The 24196-nt window shown below is 33.3% G+C and overlaps 1 protein-coding gene across 5 annotated transcripts in view; it reads right to left on the bottom strand.

Moving 5' to 3' along the window:
• Positions 1–24196, bottom strand: part of LOC106670218 (leucine-rich repeat-containing protein 4C-like) — a 509524-nt gene that overhangs the window by 433202 nt on the left and 52126 nt on the right. For 3 of the 5 annotated variants that reach the window (XM_014400338.2, XM_014400347.2, XM_014400357.2), the window contains exon 3: positions 5053–5093. The exons of the other annotated variants lie outside the window; for them this stretch is intronic. The gene's annotated coding sequence lies outside the window, so the exon portion shown is untranslated. The remainder of the gene's footprint in view (positions 1–5052; positions 5094–24196) is intronic. 5 annotated transcript variants of the gene reach the window in all.

Genomic DNA, 24196 nt, shown 5'->3' with positions numbered 1-24196 from the left:
GTACTCTATGGGAGTGAATATGACCAGAATTTTATGTTTTTGACAGGTGGTATGTATGTGTATATAGATTTTATATTTGGTTTCATATTTTATTTTTATATTCTATATAAAAATTTATTCTATATATTCTATATTTTATTATCAGTTTTATATTTTATATTCTGTAGTTAACATTGTTACAGGTACATATAAGAAGCTAGCTTCTTAGGTTATCGGCATAGAATACACATAAAAAATTAAATTTAAACAGAGGATCAGCAAACAGAACGAAACGCTCATGAGGCTGCAGTGTAAAACTAAGTTCGTTTGAAAAACGTAATTATTTGTGTTTGTGCTTTACAGTGAAAACTAACTGAACAGTTTCAAACAAATATGATATAATTATTCGTTCGTTATTAGGGAGAAAAAGTTTGAAAATTAAATTGTTTCTTTAATTGCAGTGTGAAAAATGTCAGAAACAATTTAAGCTCTGAGGTTCTTTATTAATAAAAGTTTAATATTAATAATAAATCATTTTAATTATTTTATTTTGTACAAGTGTTGTAATTATAAGACACGATTTTTAAAGGTTTTTATTTGTTCATTAAGAACAAAAAAGGTCGTTACCCCCGCACCCAAAAATATCGAGGGTGTGTGTAACGACTGAAAAGGAAAAGAACTTATTAGCGAGAATGGAATGGGTTCAACCCCGCCCCGAGGGCTAACGAGTACCCATGGCGAGAGAATGTGATCAGATTTGTATTGGATGTTGTGTTTTTAGAAATGATTTTCATTTATTAGCGTGAAGGAAGGGCATGTTTATCGAAGCCCGAGGAATATCGAGTAGTATGAGGTAAGTGTGTGAGACTGGAGAGTAAAAGTATCAGCGAGAATATAGCTAGTTCGATCCTGCCCCGAGGACTATCAAATATTCTTATTTTACCCCATAAAAATCACAATTTCCCTTTATTTTAACGATTCTAACAGAGCAGGAAGGATGAATTCCTCGAAATTAAATATAACTCTCCATCAACTTCCTTCCCAGTTCTTCAAATTTATTTTATACTGTACACTTTCAAAGGGTATCTTTTATGCGTCTTTTGAATTATAAACGCGACCGTATTATTAACAAATTGGAAGTGCGGGGTGGAGGAATCCAACCGATACTCCCCGGTTTTCCTCTAATGGTATTAACAGGATTAGGCCGGGTAATAAAGATGATTAACGTCTAGGGTGAATTAAAAAGTAATTTCAGTAAACACAATAATTACCATTTAATATAAGCCGCATGTGCAGGCAGGTCGAGGGGCGGTTAACAGATACCATTAACATGTATTGTTCATTAAGAAACGTCCAGGGCAATAATTCTTGTCCCCCTTCGTCCGAGGAAGCAGTTGGAGATGATGTCCAATATTAGGGAGAAAGTTTCAAGTTCGCCCTCACCCCCACGGCCCGATAACTTCCCTTATCGGAGGGGTGAAAGACTTAAGCGTCGTTTTAATTATAAATCTTCGTCCTCAAAGTTGATTGTTGAGCGAATAGAGTATTTAATTATTCCAAGGTAATTAATTAATTAGAATTACTACACTTGAAGTGTCTTCAAGTATTGAAAAATGTTGACAGGGAAGCAAATTAAATATTGGGCAACTTAATTTAGATTTTATTATCTCATGGATCTAAAATATCCCCAGGCTTATTGGGTAAGGTATGGAATATTCGTACACTTTACATTCATAAAAGATTAAAAACAAATCGTGCATAAAAATGGCAATACCCTCCGAAATAACGTAACACGCATGACAGACCAATACAGAGGGGATAGGCAGAACAAGATGATTAGTAAAGATCACCCAGCAAACCACGCATAGATATCACACGAGTTAAAATTTATTCAAGTATGTATTAAATGCTTTTCGTATTTTTGCTATAAATATGTTAATAAAAGAAATCAATCAATTTTTTATACATATTATCGTATAAAATAAAATTTCCTTCCTTCACATTTGAGGCTTTTTTTTAAACTACTTCCATTTTAAACGTACATAAGCATTAAAAGAAAATGAAGATCAGGCCGTAAACCAACCCGATGGGAAGAAGCGGTGTAAAAAATATATAAACTCAAGAATACATCCTCGATATTGCTTTATTAAATATGGCTCTAACTTTTCAAGTTTGAACAAATAATATTTTTTAAATAATCAACTGCTGTTTATTAAGTGGTCATTTGGGTTTTGAAGTAAACAAGAATGTTAATAAACACTTTAAGAGTACAGATTTTTAAGATATAATAAAAAAAATTAAAACGAAATGGATATTAAATGAAAAATTCAAATAACAGCGGCCTTATTTGCAAAATAATTGCACGTGTGAGAGAGAATGTGCAAGTAAAAATTTAAAAAACCTATTAAGAACAAATAACAAATTTGTATATCAATATTAATAGAGATTTAAACGGAGAGAGCAATAAAGCGTGAGAGAGAGAGAGAGAGAGAGAGAGAGAGAGAGAGAGAGAGAGAGAGAGAGAGAGAGAGGGAGAGAGAGAGAGAGCTAGCTAGCTAGAGAGCTTAATAACTAAATAATAAACTGATAGGTGAAAATAAATAGATTGATGCAGAAAAGTAGAGATGATTGAAAAAGGTAGCGAGCAAGCGAGGTTACAAAAGAGAGGAAAAGAGTGAGAGAGAGAAAAAATAGTGACAAAAAATACACAGGAAATGAGAATAACTGATGGAAGAAGATAAATAGATCAATGTAAAAGAATAATATGGGAGAAAAAGGGAGAGAGAGAGACAGCAAAGAGAGAGAGAGAGAAAGAGAGAGGACATAAAGGAATGAAAAATGAAACAAAAATAAATAAGATAGAAAAAGTAATATAAGTTAATAGAGAAAAATACGCAGATGACGAAGAAAACATCAGATAAATACATATACAGAAAAAGAGTGAATGAGACAGAGAAAGAGAAAAAGAGAAAATAAAAAGTTAAAAAGATAAACAAAGAAGAGAGAAGGAGGGATATTGGGAGAACGAGATAGAAAGAAACGAAGAAATAAGAAAGAGAGAGACAAACTTACAGACAGAGAGAAATGTAGAATGAGAATGAACTAAGAAACAAAAAAACACTCAGAAGAGGAAAAATGGTCGATTCAAGTCGACTGAGATGCGAGAAAAGGGGGAAGAGAGGGAAGAGAGGGAAGGAGAGAGAGAGAGAGTGAGGGAGAGAGAGAGAAAGAGAGACAGGGAGAGAGTAAGACAGAAAAGCTAGGAGATAGGAAATTTAAAAAAAAAGATATGAAGAGTAATGTAAATTAATTGGGAAAATGTGAAGAGAACGAGAAAAGGGGACCATATACACAGAGGGAGAGAAAGAGTATAAAAAAGAAAAGAGAGAGAATGACACACAGTCAGACAGACTGACAGACAATACATAGATATGATATTGTCCTAACTTCGAACAGCAAATATCCCTTCTACTTCGTACTACTGCATAATCTCTACAAGCCATTTTCCGATTAGAAAAAAATTCCTAAGACTTCTTGACTTTTAAACCGTATAAACGCCTTCAAACTAGACATTCAAAATTAAACAAACAACTGTATCTTATATAAAATAAAGTTACTAGTAAAAGCATGAGATATATCTTACTTTTACTAACAACAAATATTGAACTGTCTATTAAGATTTAATTTAATATTGTTTAAAATAAATTGCCACAAAAAATTTCGATGGATTGCAAAGTCAAAACATCATGAGGTGTATAGAAGATCATAGAAGATGAAATTACAATTGATTAATGATTTATGAGCTTAATTTCTGGAGTTTCTTACTATACATTAATTATACAACCGCAACAGCCTGTATCTTTAGAATGAATTAATCATTATCCGGTCTTGGATTGGAAGGGTTTCCAAGGGGTCCAGGAAAGACAGAAAGTTTCGACTCGTACAGATATAACCCAGAGGGTTTGTTCACCCTCCTAGTTTCACTTAACGCCAGACACTAAGATTGACGTGCTCGTTAAACGACTCAAAATAGTGATCCCAAAAACACGTTTCGGCCGAGTAGGGGCACCCGTGCTAATTGGTTTCTACTCGGACCCCCTTCGCCGGTTCCCCTTCGACATTCGTTTCATCAAAGGGCACGCCATGTGAACAACGGAGTCACATCGACGGCGACACGCACACGCACTTTCATGGTTGAGGGCTATTATGTATTCCTACAGCCCTACGTCCGGTCGGCCGCGGCGCCCCCACTTCCTTCGTCAAATCTTGGTTGTCAGAAAAAAATATACGGACAATACAATCCTAATAAAATGTTCAGTCTCGAGACTTCTACATTCTGTAGACGCAATTCTAACATCTTTGATTAGTTCGCAAAAAAATCTTAGCTGCCCAATTAGCAAACAGATTATCCTTTCAACATAGTAATATTAATCCATTTATGTTTAGTGGTCTAATTGACCATATTAATTATTCTTTTTATGTAAGGTCTTGGTTGAGATGAAAAAGTAAGTGTCACGAGCGGGATTCGAACTAACGATCTTCGGCTCCATTCGCCGCTGCTCAAGTGCTCAATCCCGGTCGTGACACTAACTTTTTCTTCTTCAAAAAAAGAATAATTGAAATATCAAATATTTATTAACCAAACTATCAGCCTAAAAGACCACTTATAACACTGGGTAAATTTTGCGTTAGGTTATCACAGATATACTTCGACTAAAGAGAGAATCAAAGGTAAGCTTATAACAAGAAATATTGATTGTAAACACTGGCTGTCGATCCAATTACGAGACACAATTGAAACAGAATCAGCGAGTACCAATTAAAACAGTCTCAACTTGGTCCATGGTGCAAAAAAGACGAAAGCCACGTCACTTTAGCAAAACATAAACAACTAAAATTAATTAATGGAAGTAAAGTCATTAAAGGGTACGTAAATTCATCCCGGGAGACATTCTAAACTTAAAAGATTTGGATCAATTTTAAGCTTGTATTTGCAAGTAAGAAACCAAACATGTACCTAATAAATAAATGAGTGATCTAGAAACATTAAGTTTAATTTAATGAATAACTTACGGTGATGCGAACCACTGATTTGTCCAAATTTCCAAAGAAATCTAAAAAAAATTAACATAAATTAAATTCTATTTATTTCTAATATCTTTTGCTACTGGCATAACATCAAACAAACACCAGACAAGTATACGGCAAATTTTCTTACTCAGAACTACCCCATTACCTTAGTAAATGGAGGGACAACTGTGTATCATGTTAAAAAAAAAACTTTCAAAAATTTTAGAACGACCACTCTTACTCTCAACATTTTTTGAAATTTGCGCAAGAAGCAAGAAAAAAGCAGTTAGATTTGCAACTGGAGGTTAATAAAGAATGAAAATTATAACATTGAAAAATGATTATTTGAATAAAAATGATATTTGAATAAAAGAAGGTCAGTTTAGTTCAATTCAACGGTCTTGGCAGTTCATCAAAAATTAAAACGCGAAATGGCTCGATTTCTTTGTAATTTGATCAGTCTTCTTCGGAAGATGTTCTGCAAGGAAGAATTTTTGGCCCCATTCTCTTTCAGTTTACACTGCATACATTTCTATAAATTGGACTCAAGATTTGAATCACTTGACAACAATACACTCCCTACAAAAAACCTCATACATCAATACTACAACAAATTTTAAGGGTTTAAGGACCAAATGATCCTACCAAACCAATTTCAGTCTCTTAAGTCGAAAATCCTTCAAACCCTTGGACCAGCTGCTTACGTCGTATCTAACACTTTTAATCTTAAACCTTTCCTCCAGAGAATCCTTTAAGATGCCTTTCGTCTATGTGTTCTCAATGCTGCCGTGTATAATATTTGATTAAAAGAAGGTCAGTTTAGTTCAATTCAAAAAGGTCGTGGCAGTTCATCAAAAATAAAACGCTACTAAATGCTTAGATTTTTGACTTTTCTTCTTCGGAAGATGTTCTGCAAGGAAGAATTCTTGGCCCCATTCTCTTTCAGTTTTCACTGCAGACATTTCTATACATTAGACTCGTTTGATTTTAGTTTCAGAAACTTCCTGGACCATATATTTTGGAATAATGGTTCAAAAAATGGTCAGATCAACGAAACTAAGTTCCGACAAATAACATTCACCTGTCTGAAAGAAACGTCCTTCAATGTTCTACAACTCCGTTCCTGTCCAAGCAATTTATGTTATACGTTATTTGGGACTTTACATCGACTTTAATCATGTGATCAAAACATCACTTGACAACAATACACTCGCTACAAAAGACCTCATATATCAATACTACAACAAATTTTAAGGGTGCGGGGGTTCAACCAAATGATCCTACCAAACAAAGTCGAAAATCCTTCAAACCCTTGGACCAACTGCTTACGTCGTATCTAACACTTTTAATCTTAAACCTTTCCTCCAGAGAATCCTTTAAGATGTCTTTCGTCTATGTGTTCTCAATGCTGCAGTGTACTTCTAAAATTAGATCACATCCACTTAAGCGAAGCAAGTGTTCCGCTAGGCAGAATACTTGGTTTCAGTATCTTTTCAATACACACTGCACCTTTTTCAGAATTGGCAATTCATCAAACGAAGATCAAGTAGTAGCCTTCAGAGCCCACCAAGTCCTCTATTCCTGTTTAGAACAATGGTTCAAAAAATTACTCTAGTCAACTGAATTAAATCCCAGCAAATGAGCTACCGCCCAATCTACAATTTTTTCCTTTCCCCAACCAATTTCGTCCAACTTGGGATTTTACATAGACCAAAGGCTTACTTGGAATCCACGACTAAAAGATTATTCGACAAAAGATAAACTCAAAACAAAACAAACAAATCATATACACATCCATACAACTAACTTGGACGAAAAAAATTAGGGTTATACCAAACGTTCCAACGTCCAAACAATCCAGACAGTCCAGTCGAAAATCATTGACAACATTAGCCAAGCTACTTATTTCGTACCTACACTTAATTAAGGGAATGAAAATTTATTAATTAAAAACATTGACACGTTGGTTTGCTTGTAATGAAAAAATTATTCATTTTCAATTATTCCAAAAAGGTATTTGTTAATTGTTCTTTTCAAAACCTTAGTTTTCCTCTAAGAACCCCTTTCGATTCCTACGTGTTCAGAGAAAGACAAACTACACCCGGGCTACGAATTACACTGCAATAAGCGAAGTTTGCGTTAAACAAACCCCCCAGTATGGCAGCATTTCATCAAACGAGAGAAGCCCTTTAAATCCTCGGTACAGTTGAACTCTTGTAGCATTCAACCCTTTCCCGGATTCTCTGCACGTCTTCCCTTCAAATAAGGCGGAGTGAATCGATCTGTGTAAAACCGAGGACGACCTGTCAAAGGTAATTCGGAGATAGACGTTTCGACAGTTGCCAACGCCTAATGCCACAAAGGGAGAAAGCCATTTTCTTTCTTCCTTTATATTACGAATTTTTTTTTCATTAAAAATAAACAAAATAAACTTCTTTCAACCCAATTTTTCTCCCGACGAACTGTTCTAACAAAAATTTGGTTAAACTTTTGAACTTTTCCAAAATTGAATCAAGTGTATAATAAGGAAAAAGGAACGCGATTCTCTCCACAGAAGAGAAAATATATTGCCTGGGCGAACTGGCACAAAGTGTACCAATTGTTTTCGCGTTACTCCGCCCCACGAACTTCTGTATCATCGTAACTTTACACAAAAAAAAAAAAAAAAAAAAAAAAAATTAAGCATATGGTGAAAAAAAGGACAGCGATAGTATAAGTGTTTTTCAAAATATAAACTAAGAAAAACCAAATCAAAAGTTGATTGAAAGAAAGGTCACATGATTAAAAGTAAGTGGTAGAGTAGGTGGGCCGGATCGAGAAATCAATGGGTGGCCCTCAGAGGATCTGAAGCGTAGAAGAGTCATCGTCACCTGAATGAGGATAGGCCATGCAAGGTTGACACACTTACACTTAATTTTGAGCCAATGCTTGCGTAAGCGCCCGGTATACAGAAAAACGTTGCTCGATGGGTCCCACCTAATGGAGAGTTGCATTTGCTCCATATAGAGAGCGCGTAGGAATGCCACTGATATGAGAAGTGTGTTTATGCCCGGTAGGGAGTATCTGGGTCCTTTGTTACGATTCATGGAAGAAACAAGGTTGCTTTATTGCATATAGGTTTTTGTTCCTAGCATATGTTGAGAGTGAGAGAGACCATGAAGGAATACTGAGTACTCCATCGACCTTCAATTAGGTTAGTTATATAATAAGTGTAAAGTTTAATTGAAGAATGTCGAATAATTCACCACCAATTGAATGAATTGTATTGGAGGGAATATATTTAAGAATGAGTGAGAGTGTAAATGTGTTTGCATCTAGGAACTGCATGTTGACAGCGTCTGGAACCAACCGCGATGGCTGGAAGGATAAGACCAAGGTCTGACCCAGGACTGCAGACACCGTGGGGTGGGTGATCCTCGAGGCCTGCCGTTAATTTATTATAAATTACAAAAGCTGTAATTGCCGATAGACTGCGAGAAATGATAAGCTCGATCGATGGAATCCCACACAAGACTGAAAAGAAAACACGCTTGACCTTATAAATTATTAAAAAGACTACTTGTTGACCCATGGTCTAAATTAGACATTGAATACAAATTTTATAATTAACAAGGCAATGATACGACCTATCAGAGAAGATAAGAATTACATTTCCCATCGTCTCCAATCAATTCAGTCTAAAATTATAAATGCTCGTTTTTACGCTTCAAATCAATACTATTCCTAACGACCTATACATCCCGTTCGTACATAATCTCATCAAAGCCCGCAATAAAAAAAATTACAACCATCAATGAAGATCCACAATAATTTTCTAGTACGACAGTTATCATTTCCAACCCTACCAAAAATTCCTTCAAGCTCAGCGATAGTGACCCTGAAACCTTCTCAGTACTGAAGAATGATGAGTTTTCAATTTTAAGGAGTGTTGTCGCTGAGCAACTTCTCGTACAAGTGTCTCAATCGACAAAATCAGCATATATAGAAAATAATTTACTTAACACAATATTTTTAGTTAAAAATAAGAACTAAATGTCATTAAAAAATTTGTTTAAATATATCAGTATAATTATTAGAAAAAAGGGAAGAAAACCAAATATAAATATATCATCAATAACAGAATTTAACTAAAAATACAATAATTTAAATATAAAATATAGAAAAAATACAAATGTAGCAAAAAGAATCTACGGTGTAAAATTTAACGTTAGAAAACGTCACGAGAGAATTAAAATCATAAAAATTTAATTTAATTTGCGGAAGATTTTTGTTTTATTTTATGCCTCATTTTGTACCAGAGAATTTTTATGTTTTTGGTCGACTCTATATTGTTTACATTATTTTTAATGTAAATATCTAAATCTGACAGACTAACGTTTTTTTCTAAATCGTTTATAACCAAAAAATGAAATTTTTAGTAATTAAACGTACTCTTACATTGGTGACAACTGACTTTTGAGAAATTTACACGTTGTTTACTTTTTAGTAAGTGCTATGTTCTATACGCGCTATAGATCTGTCAGTATTTACAGAACCAAAATAAATTTTCTTAAACTTTAGACAAAAAGTTTGGAAAGTTTCTATTCTAAGTGATTTTTTTTTCATAAGATTTCAACAAAAAATGATTCCCACAGGGTTTTCAAACTTGAACCATCAAATCCCAAAAATATGTCATCAATGCATGTACTCTAGAAAATAACCCAGTCAGCGCATGCATTCAAAATCTCCAAAACTTGGGGAAAAATAATCTGACAACATCATGGATACCAGGACAGAGAGGAATTTTGGGTAAACGATAAAGCAGAAACACAAGTCAGAGTCCTGCAAGACCATATATAGGCCTGTTCCTAGGAAGAACGAAAACAAACAGAATTAATATTTAAAAAAACCAAAGGAGGAATGGATAAAATCTATAATCAAACAACTTATGTCAAAAGAACCCTCGCCAAGACAGGCAAACTCACTTTTGCAAATGGAGATGGCTAGACTCAAGAGGATTGAACCGGTCACTGGATTTTGAGAAAATCTACATATCATGGGCATAGTCAACCATGAACTCATTTGTAGATTATGCATTGAGGAGTAAGAAACTGCCACACATATCATTTTTGAATATGAAGCAACGGCTCAATGTATACAAAAAAAACCGGGTAATGAAATTGTAGCAGCGACAATCAACGGTTAGACTTTTTATAAGAAGCATCGACTCGACTGAATTGAACTAGGAAAATAAGATAAGCTTGAAAGCTTCAGTGCTTGGGTAAAAAACAATTCCTAGTAATCATCATCATAGTGTTTTCAAATAGTTTTTTATAATATTAAAAGTAGGATTAATGTCTCATTAAATAGGCTGAACTTTACGAAATAAAGGTGTGAGATGAAAGGTTGAAATAACCTAAAAAGTGAACTGTCTGGAGTACAATTTAAAAACAGACTTTGAGCAATAGGGAATTTTTAGTACAACTTGACTTATAGCAAAACCACCTAAAGTGTATTGAAGTCTGTTCATGAGACACCCTGTATAATGATGAGGTCCAGTGATACTTTATTTTTTTAAAGATTCCGCAATATCAAATTTGCGCCGGATAAAGCCAAAGTGCTGATGCAGTTATACATGTTTAATACACATTTTCCTTACTCAATTTAATAGACAATATGTCAAAATTGGCCATTATTACATTTATAATATGGGTTGATTCTTGTCTAAATGTGTGTAATTTACTTTTGGTTCTATATTTCAAAGGTTTTTGGTGACATATGGCCTTGTTTAAAAATTATTTTCGCCCTCCTCGTATAAGGGATCGTGAAATAATTCAAAGTCCAAGATATTCGGGCGAAGGTTATGAAACATTTAGTTTAAAGGTGTATTGCCGACTTGCTGAATGATTCAGCACCGGATACGTTTCTTCCATACCGGCACGGGGAAGGCCAATCTGTCTTATGGGCCCGTAAAAAAAAATTCTTTATTCCTCCCGAAGGCTGCAACATGATAAAAATCTGCAACGGCCCCTTACTGCGTCGTAAAATATTTATTGGCCCGTAATTTATTGACGTTTTTCCCTTGACTGGCGATTGTGGACAAGTTGTGTCCGAATTGGCATTTCCTCTACGGAAAATAGTCATCAGTAATACTATACTAAAATTTAATTATTTAATAGAAATATAAAACTCCTTAACTACCATTTCCAAAAAATGTTAATGTTTATTATTCTTCTAATAAACATTGCCAGTTTTTGGAAATTATTCAGGTTAATTTGTCATAATCAGACCCGCATGTTTAACGCAATCATGCTAATGGAAGAAAACGAAGACAATGAATAATGGCTGTAATTTTTGTAATTTTTTTTAAACAACAAGCCTTTTTTATTAGACCAAGCACCAATGAAGTAAACAAAAGTTTCTCCCTAGTTTCGATCATGTCAGATATGAAATATGGGAAAACAAATATCTGATATAAAACAAACTTGTCTACTAATTCATAGTAATGGTAGCCTTATCTAAAAGAAACACGTGATTTTTAAGGACGTTATTTTTCTTCATAATACTCGATAAGTGCTGTACATTAAGATAAAAATAAATGGGAATATAAGTACTATACTAAAATTCGATGTATTATTCTTTCATCTGATAAGTCAAATATGGAAGAAAAACGATAATTTTCTGTATCAAAATGAATTTTGTGACTGTATTTTTCATAAATAAAATATCATTGGCTTGTAGTTTTATAAGACTTTGTGTAAATAAATGTTCAATGCTACTTTGCATATAGTACATATTGGAATTTCATCCCCAAGGGTTGTCACACACCGATGTGCTGACCATACCTCAGAGGAGTTTACCACCCCGTTGGGCGACTGGATGGCTAGTAGCTCTCTTAAGCTATATGCCTAGGAGATCGTCGCATCCCAATCGGGGTTAGACTAGGTTTCGACAACTAAGTAATTTCAACCCCACACTCTTGCAAAATATAATCTAGTCCAAAACTAACTATAATACAACCACACCAATAAATATATTCACACTTATTGTATGATTCTGATTAGTCGGTCAAGTACTCGATATTACTCCAACAACCTAATAATCGTGACTTTTTATAGGGTACCATTCCTTCTCGTTCCGTGTAAGGGACACAGTCGAAACACTCCTCGACCAAGGGCGGATTTGTCACAAAAGCAGTTGTTCGTGTGTCAATCCAGTATGGCTTATCCTGAACCAGGGGAGCACAAATCTTTTCTTGTGTTTCAAACATTCGGTGGGCCATCGCTCACTCGTCCGGCCGATTGATGCTGCCAACGTTCTTTTATTGCGTTCTTTACTATTCGTACATGGTCATGGTTCCCAGTTAAATGTAGAGAAGATTCTGATAAGCAGTTGGTGTTTTGAGTTTGTGGATGATCTCAGAAAACAGAATTTCCAAAGGATTTGAAAATGCGTTTTTCTGAATACCATGGTCGTGAGGAAAACCATTGCTTTAGTGGAGAGTTGAAAAAGAATATTGATGTGATCCACACTAATTTTCGCAAGCTAACCACATCGATAAAGTTAAAAAATAAAATAGTTTGACCGCCTATTCCTAAGTTCCTCGTGATAGGCGATAATTTCAGTTTTTGCAAAATTCTAAAAAAATAAAAGATTTTCAAAAATTTTATTTTAATTATCAAAATCTGACAATATATAATTCGGATTGTCGAATCCATTAACTTCAAATCTATTAGCTCAAATAAAATTTTAATCATTTAGCTAAAATTGCACTAGGAAGGGTATACGGACATGGGATTTTGATTTTTTCTAGCTCTAGAAGCAGAGATTTCATTTCATTACGAAAAAATTTCCATCAAGGTGATTAAAGTGATTACTTAGAAGCAGGAAAAGGAAAATGTGATCTAGGTTGAAACCTTGAGAGTGTAAAGAAAGATTTTTTTAATATGTCCAAGACGTTGAATCAAAGATATAAATAGTGCTGGTGCTTTTTGTTCCACGTCTCCATTATCAAATGCTGCACTTCCAGAATTGCATATTCACTGCTTGTTTGGGGTTGAAAACCGAATTGTTTATAAGCTAGTCTTGTAAGTATACTTTGCGTATTATTCTATCAATTTTTTTCCAGTACTTAGCAATCAACTGGAAGTAAACTAATTGGTAAAAATTTGCATTGTTCTATAGTTTGTTTACCTGGCTATGGAATTACTATGATTTTTTTTCAGTGATCAAGAAAACATTCCTATGCTCAATCACTCGATACAAACAGTGGTTAATATTTTAGGATAAGCCAAATGGATTTTTTTATAATATTTTGATATTTATAACTATCCGTAACATTCCGAAAGTTAAAACATACAGTTAGAAGATATTCTTAACGATAAAATATTTCACCCATATTATTACGAGTTTTAAGAGAGAAAAAGCCTTTGCGTTGAAACTTCCATATATCTATATCAATAAAGTTGTCGTGGAAGAGTAATTAAAAGAAATGCAGCCAGGGATGAGAGTAATAAAGCTTAATTAGGGTCCGGCCATGCATAACCGTGCGCTCCACGCATGGGATGGCAGTCCATTAAAAGACCCTCGGACAAACAGAGGCTAAAACGTACATTCGCTATGCGAATCTGTGTAAACGGTGCATTAAAACAAATGTGTCAGTGATTTATACAGCGATTTGATCAAATACAACTGTGCCATGGTGTATTTTGTAGGAAGAAATCCGAGTTCTATTTCACACTATTTGCGGTGGTTTTATTATTTATGTTTATTTATTTGTTCCTGTCTACTCAGAAATATTCTTTTTAAAATACAATACAATTACAATACATTTAAATATTGGAGATAAAAATACGTTTATATATAAAGATTTTTTTTCTCTTTTGAGGCGATTTTTTTTCTTTTTTTTCCATTAAGTTCTTCAGAGAGCAAAAAACGGAGTTGAAAGGGTAAAAGAGTGGGATCAGATTGTTTTAATGCAGTGCACCCGCTGAAACGAAGTCGGCGTCCAAAAAGGGGTCAAACGTAATCCTTTAAGCACTTGTGTAAGTCTTACGGAGACCGTTTAATACGGACTGGAAAGGGGAAAAAAAGTGGGTAAGTTTTGTAAAAACAGGCCCGGAGTTCAGCTTATTACGATTTCAACCAATCCCGCTATTCTTTTGGTCGTGGCTTTTTGTAAAAACATTTAGCTTTTCTTAAAGCCGATTTTAAAAAGCGATATTCAACCAGGTGGACAAAAAATAAAATAAAATTGTTGGTTTTGTAATTTTAATGTTAAACTTTTAAATTCATAATGTTAAACAGAAGATCTTCAAAAAGGCTTTTAAAATATACTGATTATGACGATTTGTCAAATTGGCCACACCATTGTAGTTTATCCATTACGTCCCCTATTAAGAAAAACATAAACGTTTCCTAAAACTTATTCTTAAATTCACTTGTTTTCGTGGTCTGCTTGACCAATTAATATCATTCAATTAATAAAGGTTTTTAGTTGAGATAAAAAAGTCAGTGTCACGAGCGGGATTCGAACCCACGATCTTCGGCTTGATACGCCGCTGCTCTACCACTTGAGCTATCGTGACCTCGATCCACTCAGAAACCAACTTCACATCTCAACCGCACCTTTTGAATTTTCCCTCCTTTTTTTTATCTCAACTAAAAACCTTTATTAATTGAACTTATTTTTAAAATCGATTTTCAACCTGGGGGTTCAAAGATAAAATAAAATTATAATTTTAATGTTAATCTTTTAAATCCATAATGTTAAACAAGAAGGACAAGAAAAAATATACTGATTGGGACGTTTTGTTAAATTGGCCACACCAATTGTGGTTTATCCATCATGTCCTCTATTAAAAAAAAAATTTAACTTTTCCTAAAGCAGATTTTTAAAGCGATATTCAACCTGAGGCCTCTAAAATAAAATAAAATTTTAATTTTAATGTTAACCTTTTAAATCCATAATGTCAAACAAGAAATTTAAAAAATATACTGAATTGGCACCACCAATTGTGGTTTATCCATCATGTTCCTTACTAAAAAAACATTCAACTTTACCAAATGCTGGTTTTTAAAAGCGTATTTAACCAGGAGACTATAAAATAAAATAGTTGGTTTTGTAATTTTAATTAAACCTTTTGTATCCATAATGTTAATCAGTCGATCATCGACTGTTATTAAAAATATAAAATTAATAGGTATTGTTGTGATTCCACTTAAACTTATTGAGTCTTATTTAGGAGGTAGAACACAGACAACAAAAATTGGAGCACTTAAAATTGAAATATCAGGTAAGTTTTTAGTTTTGCTGATGATACGTGCTTGACTTTTTATGATAGGATAATTGATAATTTGCTTATATCTATTAACAATGATCTTAGACTGTTAAAACATAATTCCTCTTCTAACTGTTTTATTTTAAACAATGAAAAATCCAATGTTTTACATTTTTCACCAAATAAAAGATTGATTTTAAAGAACTTTAAATTTTCTTTCGATACGAGTGTTTTAATTCATTTAATTGTAACTGTTCCCCTATACCAATTACAAATAATGCAAAATGCATGGAAGAGATATTAGACTGGAAAATTCTTCCAGAAAATCCCGATTCTCGACTTCGTTTGAGTTAATAAAACTGCCTATGGTCAAAGAAAATTTCACAGATTTACAGCGTCCCCCGGCCTTTCACAATCATATAAAAACAGCAGAATACAAATTCACGTTTCACACAAAACCAATACGACACCACAAGAATAGCAACACACTTTATGTGAGTATGAAATACTTGGCTCAAAAATCTATATTGTATTTTTTTCAATCAACAACTGTTTTGTAATTTACCCGGGCCGTGAAGATGACCCGAATAAAGGTCCAAACGTCCGCATAAAATTAAAAAAGATGATTTTCTAAACTACCTCACTCTTGACCGCTCCTCCCTCACTTCGGCAAATTAATTCTTATTCTGACTTTGAAAAATTTATTACTGCAAAAATTTTAAATTTATAATTTGAACGTTCTCTGTGGTATATTGGGATTTTATACAAATTAATTTTATTCTTTAATTTTTATTTTATCTTTATTTTAATTTATCGCATTTTATTTTATTTTTGCTTTTCTCTCTTCATTATTTTTATTTTATTTTCATTTATTTTGTCTTATGCAGCGTCTAACTTCATATGATTCAATTTTTAGTAATTTTGTTCAATTACATACAGCTGGCTGTTACAAAAACTGCATTTAGGTGGCAGGAAAAATGTACAGACTGGTTAAATGACTTAGATTTTAGTTCTTGTTTTATTATTTTATCTTTAAATTTTTTTCTCTTTTTATGTTTTATCTTACTATATTACTGTGCTTTCCGCAAATTAAATTGTTATTACAATTAAAAAACAAGGATAAGAAAAAATATACTGATTATGACGTTTTGTCAAACTCGCCACCCCAATTGTGGTCTATCATGTCCCTTACTAAGAAAAAAAAATTAACCTGATACCTAGAACGTTCTTTTCTGATGATTATTAGGAGATCGTGAGATGCCGTCTGGTGTGACGTCGGTTTTAGAAAAACATTTTCTTTATCGCGCCAACGTTTCGATCTTTATTGAGATCATCTTCAGGGCCTGGGATTTATAAACATGGTTTAAATTGTACAAATACATGTACATTTGTAAAATTTAAACAATGTTTGTAAATCCCAGGCCCTGAAGATGATCTCAATAAAGATCGAAACGTTGGCACGATACAGAAAATGGTTTTCTAAAACCTACGTCACACCAGACCGCATCTCACGGTCTCCGAATAATCATTGACTAACTGTCACTAAACACCGTACATGTTTTTTTTTTTTTTTTTCATTTCACTTTATTTGTATAAGATACGTCATTATTTTTGTGTATAAGTTACGTTTTTATTTTACATATACTACGAGGGGCACGGAAGTGCTGATGGCACACATCCTCATGACAGCTGAACGGTGTAGATTGAAAGATTTTTCCTTCCCCATTGTCTGGTTTTGAAAGGAACGCTGACTCATTTCTAAGACCGCCCACTTCCAGCCGTCAACCTCCTGATGTCCCTTCAAGCTAGGTCCCAATAAAAAGGTCCAGTATAAAAGGGTTTTACCAACTTTTATGTTCTTGTCGAACTCCAATATCGACATAATAAATACACTAATTAATACGATAATAGTTTTATTTTAAGAGGAGAATAGTTGACCATGTAAAATTTATACAAAAATCGAACATGTACTGACAACTATCTATTTACAGTCATAAGACAATTAAAAAAGCTATAATTATAAATTTCTGAAGTGATCATCATAAATTTTAAATTCCAAATTTAACACCCGGTTTAAATAAACGATGGCATGAACAACCGAATTCACCGGGTAGAAATGGGCACCCTTGGGCAACTGATTGTCGGAAGAAGTTGGTAAAGGGAGGAGTAAAGTTTCCATTCTATCTGGAAGCCGACAATTCTCTTAACCCATTTTCCAGCCTTGACCATCCAATTGCTTCTTCCCAACTCTGAACGTCTTTTAATAATTCACTTCTTATGGGAATTTAACCTTTAAGGATAATTTATTATATTTGGGTCGAGTGTTGAGGTGAGGGAAGATTAAAAAGAAATTCGTGATAGTTCCTTCGAGAGAAACTTTACCAGAGAACTTAACAGGAAAAGTTCTTAAGAGAAGCGTTCGAAATAACTGAATAGAAATCATTAATTCTAAACTTCCGTACGAATGCCTTTACAGTCGTGGTTTTACTGGACTTCCTTATTCAATAAAGCCTACGTTTATAACATAACCGGAAAAAAAAGAAGATAGTTTAGAGAAATTAAACCCCTCCGTTATTTATCACGCGAGTATGTAAATTCCCTGAAATATTCCTGAAAAACCGAAGAAATAGCTTCTCAATAGTCATCTATAAATGATAAAATTAATCATTTAAGATTGCCCTTCAGCTATTAATATTTTACAACTAATTAAGGTTTTTAGTTGAGATAAAAAGTCAATGGCACGAGCTGGATTCGAACCCACGATCTTCGGCTTTATACGCCGCTGCTCTACCACTTGAGCTATCGTCACCTCGATCCACTCGGACACCAACTTCCCATGTCAACCGCAGCTTTTGAATTTTCCCTCCTTTTTGCCATTTTTCAAATGTCATGAAATCGGATTGGATTCTCGACGATAAATGAAATGGCCACGGAGAGCTTTAGTGAAGTATACTTCATTATAATCATAAAATTCACTAATTTCGTGGTCCGCTTGACCAATTAATATATTACAATTAATTAAGGTTTTTAGTTGAAATAAAAAAGTCAGTGACACAAGCGGGATTCGAACCCACGACCTTCGGTTAAATACGCCGCTGCTCTATCACTTGAGCTATCATGAATTCGATCCACTCGGACACCAACTTCCCATGTCAACCGCAGCTTTTGAATTTTCCCTCCTTTTTGCCATTTTTCCATGGGCCATTCATTAATTGTAACAGATCGATTGGAAATTACGACACCCCGATTCCTTGGAAGCAAAACGATTGAAAACGATCCATCACTAAATAATTTGTATATACACGCGTCCACACTCGTTACACTTATCTATTTACTTATTTATTTACGTATTTATTTATTTATTCCTATAGAATAGACACATGTACATTGGAACACACACACGTCCACACGTTACATTTACTTATCTATTTAATTATTTATTTATTCGTAGAGTGTGAAGGCATGTACATATTTATTTATTATTAAATTTATCATCTATTTATTATTTAATTTATTATTTTATTATCTATGTTATTATCTAATTAAATATTTATTATATTTATTTATACTACATATTTATTCATCCTATTTATTTTTTTTACTTTTTAAATTATACATATAATGTTTATACTTAATTTATAAACATGTACATATAAGTTATTTAAATTTGTTATCAGTCAGAAAGGTAATTCTCACTCAAAGTAGGTTTAAATTGTTCACATAATTCAAAATCATTACTATGAATCAAAAGTTACAGCGGGTTTTTTTTTATAATCAGTTTTCCCCGCTAAACGCAGTAACAGGCTAAACAACACAAAATGATTACTATATTAAGATTGTAGAAGGTTATAAAGCCCAGTGTCTTTCGCACTTCTAACGCAAATGTAAAGAGTCAGGTTGCAATCTGTACATATGTAAATATTTGGTCAAATATACTAGTTTTTCTTCTTTCTTCTTCTAATTAATTGTAATATATTAATTGGTCAAGCGGACCACCAAATTAGTGAATTTAAGCTATTAATATTGTTATTTACAATGAACGAAAGGAAGTCCTGGCATCCTGGCAGAAAAAATAAAATAAGAGAAATTGTCGAAAAATATAAAGGGAACCGGGAAAACATTGCTTCTCTGCTTATCCCTTGGTTATCTATCGAGAATGGCCAAATTTTGGCGAAATATGTTAAGTCGAAATGTGATAGCCAGATGTACACTATTCAAACAAAAACCAACGGAAACAATCAGGCTTAATTCGCTTTCCTTAGTACTAGCCACCACCTATAGGGCAATCACAAATCCGATTTGCACGTCCATTGGGGCTTACCTCATGTCTGCTAAATGTAAACACAGGTGAGCAAAGCAGCATTATGTACCTAAACTTTAATCTAGTCTAATTAGAAATTGAAATTGCCTGTCATAACAATATTTATTTAATTATTTACTTATTCAAATATCTTTTTAATTACTTGTCTTAAATGAATCAATACCTATTTATTTATTTATACATTGTATTAATCCAATAATGTTTAGCGGTCCTAAATAACCTTATTAATTATTTCAGTTAATTTTTCTTTTTATATAACGTCTCAGTCGAGAGGAAAAACAGTGTCGCCAGTGGGGGATTCGAACCCACGACCTTGGCTCGATGCTCCGCTGCTCTAACCATGATCAGAGCTAGTCACGATAGCTTTGATAGATCGTGGGTTCGAATCCCGCTCGTGTTACTAACTTTTTCATCTCGACTAAGACCTTAGATAAAAAGAATAATTAATTTTATACATTACGTTAAATCTTTGTGTTCGCGCCAAAAATCGCGAATTATAATTGTTTCCTGTCCTGTTGCTGCCTAGTCCTGCTCTAGCCTGTTCGCTTCCGTCTCGCTTCCATACAGTCCACTATTAATTAGCCTCTAAGAGTGATTTTCTTATAGTTTTCTTTCAGTTTTTCTCTTATTTTCAAGAAGCATTTTTTTTCGTTTTGTTAATTATCGCGTTCAAAATAACGCGAGTGTCTCCTCCCGCATCCTTAATGCGACACATCATACAGGGTTCGGACGGAGCCCCGAAAGGAATTAATAGACTAGGATTCTGTTTTACCTTTGGCCAGAGTTATTGCAGGTTCTAGCTATTAAACGGCTCTCCTCCGTGGTTGTCGAAAAAATCAAGCCACAGTTAACAAGTTAGTACTTTATTTTATTTTGTTTTGTATTTGTATTTTATTTTATTTTATTTTTATTGCGACCGACCAGCGCGTGCACACTTTGAGTTTTGTGGGTTTTTTGTTTACATTTTTTCACAGTATAATCTTGCATAATAAATAACTTTTCTGTATATATTTAATTCGTACTGTAGTAAGTTGAAAGTGTTATGTTTCTTTGGCTACTCTATTTTTATATGTATTGTACTGAACTCAAGTAAATAAACATTCATTCTATAATATCTACTTGGCCGTATAATATCATAAACAATTCACACGAAGTAAAGTTAACTTTTTAATTAACCCTAAGAGTCAGTATTTTATTTGTATAACGAAGAAGGTCTCGTTTAAATTTAATTTTTCCGTGCTGCTGAATGATGAACATTAGAAACATCTATTTCATAACCCAAGAGTAATTCAGATCTCTATATATAATCTTTCCCCATGACGGAAATAGGCGATGATTTAATAGAATTTCTGACTAAAATATAAACACATTTCAGGCCTAAAATACGATGAGATGTAACATTAAAGGGTGTGGAGCCTCGGAGAGTTTAAATTGCTAATAGCAAGATCAAAGAATCTTCGAAACTCGTCTAACTTGGATTTCTGCCTGGATACCAAAGGGTGAGACGCTTCAATTTACTCCATCGTCTGTGTAAAAGAAGAAACTCGAAACCTGAGCTGGAATAGTAATGCGCTAAATGCCCGTCGGAAATGAAGCGGATAAATTAACAGCCCGTATGTATAACGCCGTCGAAATCTTTCACCAAAGGATCCTCATCTGTCTACTGTGTGGCCTATGGGTTAGGGTTTTTATTTATTTATTTATTTATTTATTTATTAATATTAACTTTTATGTCATTCTTCCACCCGGGGCTGGGTCTAGATCAAAGGGCAAAGGGACCCGACAAAACGGCCACAGTTTTTCACTTCTTGAACACCATAACAGTTGTCACATTGGTTCGAAAACAAAATAAAATTTAAAAAAAGAATGTGATAATCTAATTAACGAATTCAGGTGTTTAGATAATTCTAAAAACCTAGTTACTTGGTATTTGGTCATTTTGATCTGCCAAATCCTCGCTATTTAGGCCAGTCAAGGAAATATTTAAAGATAAAGATATATTTATCTGTAGTCTGGTCGTTTCTGATCATTTTGCATATCCTTGCTTTTTTAGTCTGTCAATTAGGTATTTATTTTTATAAACAGATTTATCTAGATTAGCAGTTTCGGTTCATTTTGATAGTTTTGTCATTTCAGATTATTATTTTACTGATTATTACTGTTTTGGTCTGATAGCCAAATATTTATGTAGGACATATACTTTTCAATTGTTTTGTCGTTTCTGACTTTCTTTTAGTTTGCCTTTTATTGCTTTTCTCGTCTGCCAAAACAATATATCAGTAGGTGGCAGATTATTTATATAGTTTGGTCGTTTTTGTTCGTTATTAATTTGCCTATTTTCACTGTTTTTGTCACTCAATTAAGTATTTATGTAAGGAGATATATAAATCTGTTGTTGGGTAATTTCTGATCAATTTGGTTTTCCAATTCTCGCGGTTTTGGTCTACCAACTACATACTTATGTAAGTACACATATTAATATGTAGATTGGTCTTTTCTCATCAATTGTGGTTTTTACTGATTTGGACTGCAAGAACTAGAACTGGATTTATGAAGAAATAGTTATCTGGATATAATTGTCTTGGTCTGCCAATAAGATATTTAAGAAGGTATATATTTATATGTTACTTAGTCGTTTTTGATCATTTGGACCAACATACCCTCACAGTTTAGGTTAGTCAAATAATTTCTTCAAATAAAGCTCAAATACAATTCCATGGGGTATCTAAAGATTCGAACCCAGAATCGCTCACAGTGGAAAATTCGAACTAGACACCGTAATCACTCTACCTCTATGTATCTACGTATTTAAGTTTGGTCAGAATCTTATATAGTAGGCTTTTAATTAAGTAAAATAGTTTTCTGAACTCATTTCAATGAAACTGAAAGTTGCTTTTGTAAGTTAGTATTTACGTTATTTTATAGAAAGATTAAGATTCATCTTTTCAGACTGTGAGATTAGAACCAAATTATGATTTCTGAAGCTTTCTAACTGTTATGAACGAAAACGTACCAAAGTATTACATATTTCGATGTTTCACTACTATAGAATGTTTAAAAAAATGACGTACAATTATTTTTGATATATATCTCCAGGCTTATATTACAAAAATATACTATTGATTTCATATATTATTGTATAATTACAAAAACTGGTCGGTTGTATTTATATTTGTGTGGTGATTAGTGACCGTTAGATGATCATTCGGAAATCGTGAGGTGCGGTCTAGTGTGACGTAGGTTTAAGAAAAATATTTTCTTTATCGTGCCAACTTTTCGATCTTTATTGAGATCATCTTCAGGGCCAGGGATTCACAAACATTGTTTAAATTTAACAAATATATGTAGGATGTAGAAAAAATAGAATTTATACAATTGTAGACTATTTATTAGTGTATTTATATTATAGATTAAAATAATTCATTATGTCAATTATAATTTTTTTAATCAATTCTATAATGGATTTTGCCTAAATCAAGTTTTATAAAAATACTTATTTCCAGGATATAAAATGAGTATAGTTGTAAGTTGTGCCAAGGAAATAGAAAACGTGGAAAAATATTTTTTTCTCCTATGTGTTTTCAATAAAGAAGATTTATTTGGTCGTATTTTGAGACAGTATTAGGTGAACTTTACCTTTGCTAATAAGTGGTAAGTAGAATAACTTTATTAGTGTAACGAAATTTTCGTAAGAGAGAAAATACTTTAGATAAACTATTTTAAAATAAAATATAATTAAGAAGAACGAAAATAGTGAGATTTGTCTGTGTGGTCTGTGGGGTGACGAAACTATTGGCAATTGCCGTTTATTTTAATCTGAGACCTGGCAGACCGAAATGATTATTAATGACCGAATTATAAGGTATGATAATTACTAGAATATCAATAAAATTTTGCTTCGTAACATTGTAAGATTTTAAATCAAAATTTCTGTTGGCATGCAATCCGAATAGACTTGCTTTGAACAGGAAATGATTTATTATGGCCTGAATTGGTAATACGATGAATTAAATGTTTTATTAAGTCATTATTATTTATTGGCTTGTAAATTTTATTAGCTATAATTAAATAATTTTTAGTAAATCTGAACAAAGGACAAATCAACACTGTTTCCTCAAATATATAAACATGACAAATAAATTTTAAACATCTTTTGTCGTGGTTATAAATATTACATTTTACATTTCGATTATTTATTCAAAATTTGCTGGTAACTTGGCAGCTCCATGATGACCTCTATTATTGACTGGATTGGTCGGTTCAATTTCCCGTTCGAAAATTGTTTTCCTTTCTTCCGATTCGGTGGGGATGTTCGGGACTTGAACAGGGTAAAACACCGTCATCAACATCTTTAACAATCCTATACTATATTTTTGCCTGTTTATTTTTATAAAGAACGAACTAGCAACAAATATGATGGAAAATTTTGGCTATTTTTTTAATCATTTTTTTGTTGTTGTTGGGGGAGGGGGTGAATATTATTTACCCTGACAATTTGGTATGCTGTGATGATTCATATGAACGAAAAAGGACCAAATTTTAAAGGCCGTGTGCCAGTCCACGTGTG

Source organism: Cimex lectularius, unplaced genomic scaffold (assembly GCF_000648675.2).
Source record: "Cimex lectularius strain Harlan isolate CLEC.00 unplaced genomic scaffold, Clec_2.1 scaffold92, whole genome shotgun sequence".
Classification (NCBI taxonomy): Eukaryota; Metazoa; Arthropoda; class Insecta; order Hemiptera; family Cimicidae; genus Cimex; species Cimex lectularius.
This window is presented reverse-complemented; position numbering and strand designations above follow the sequence as displayed.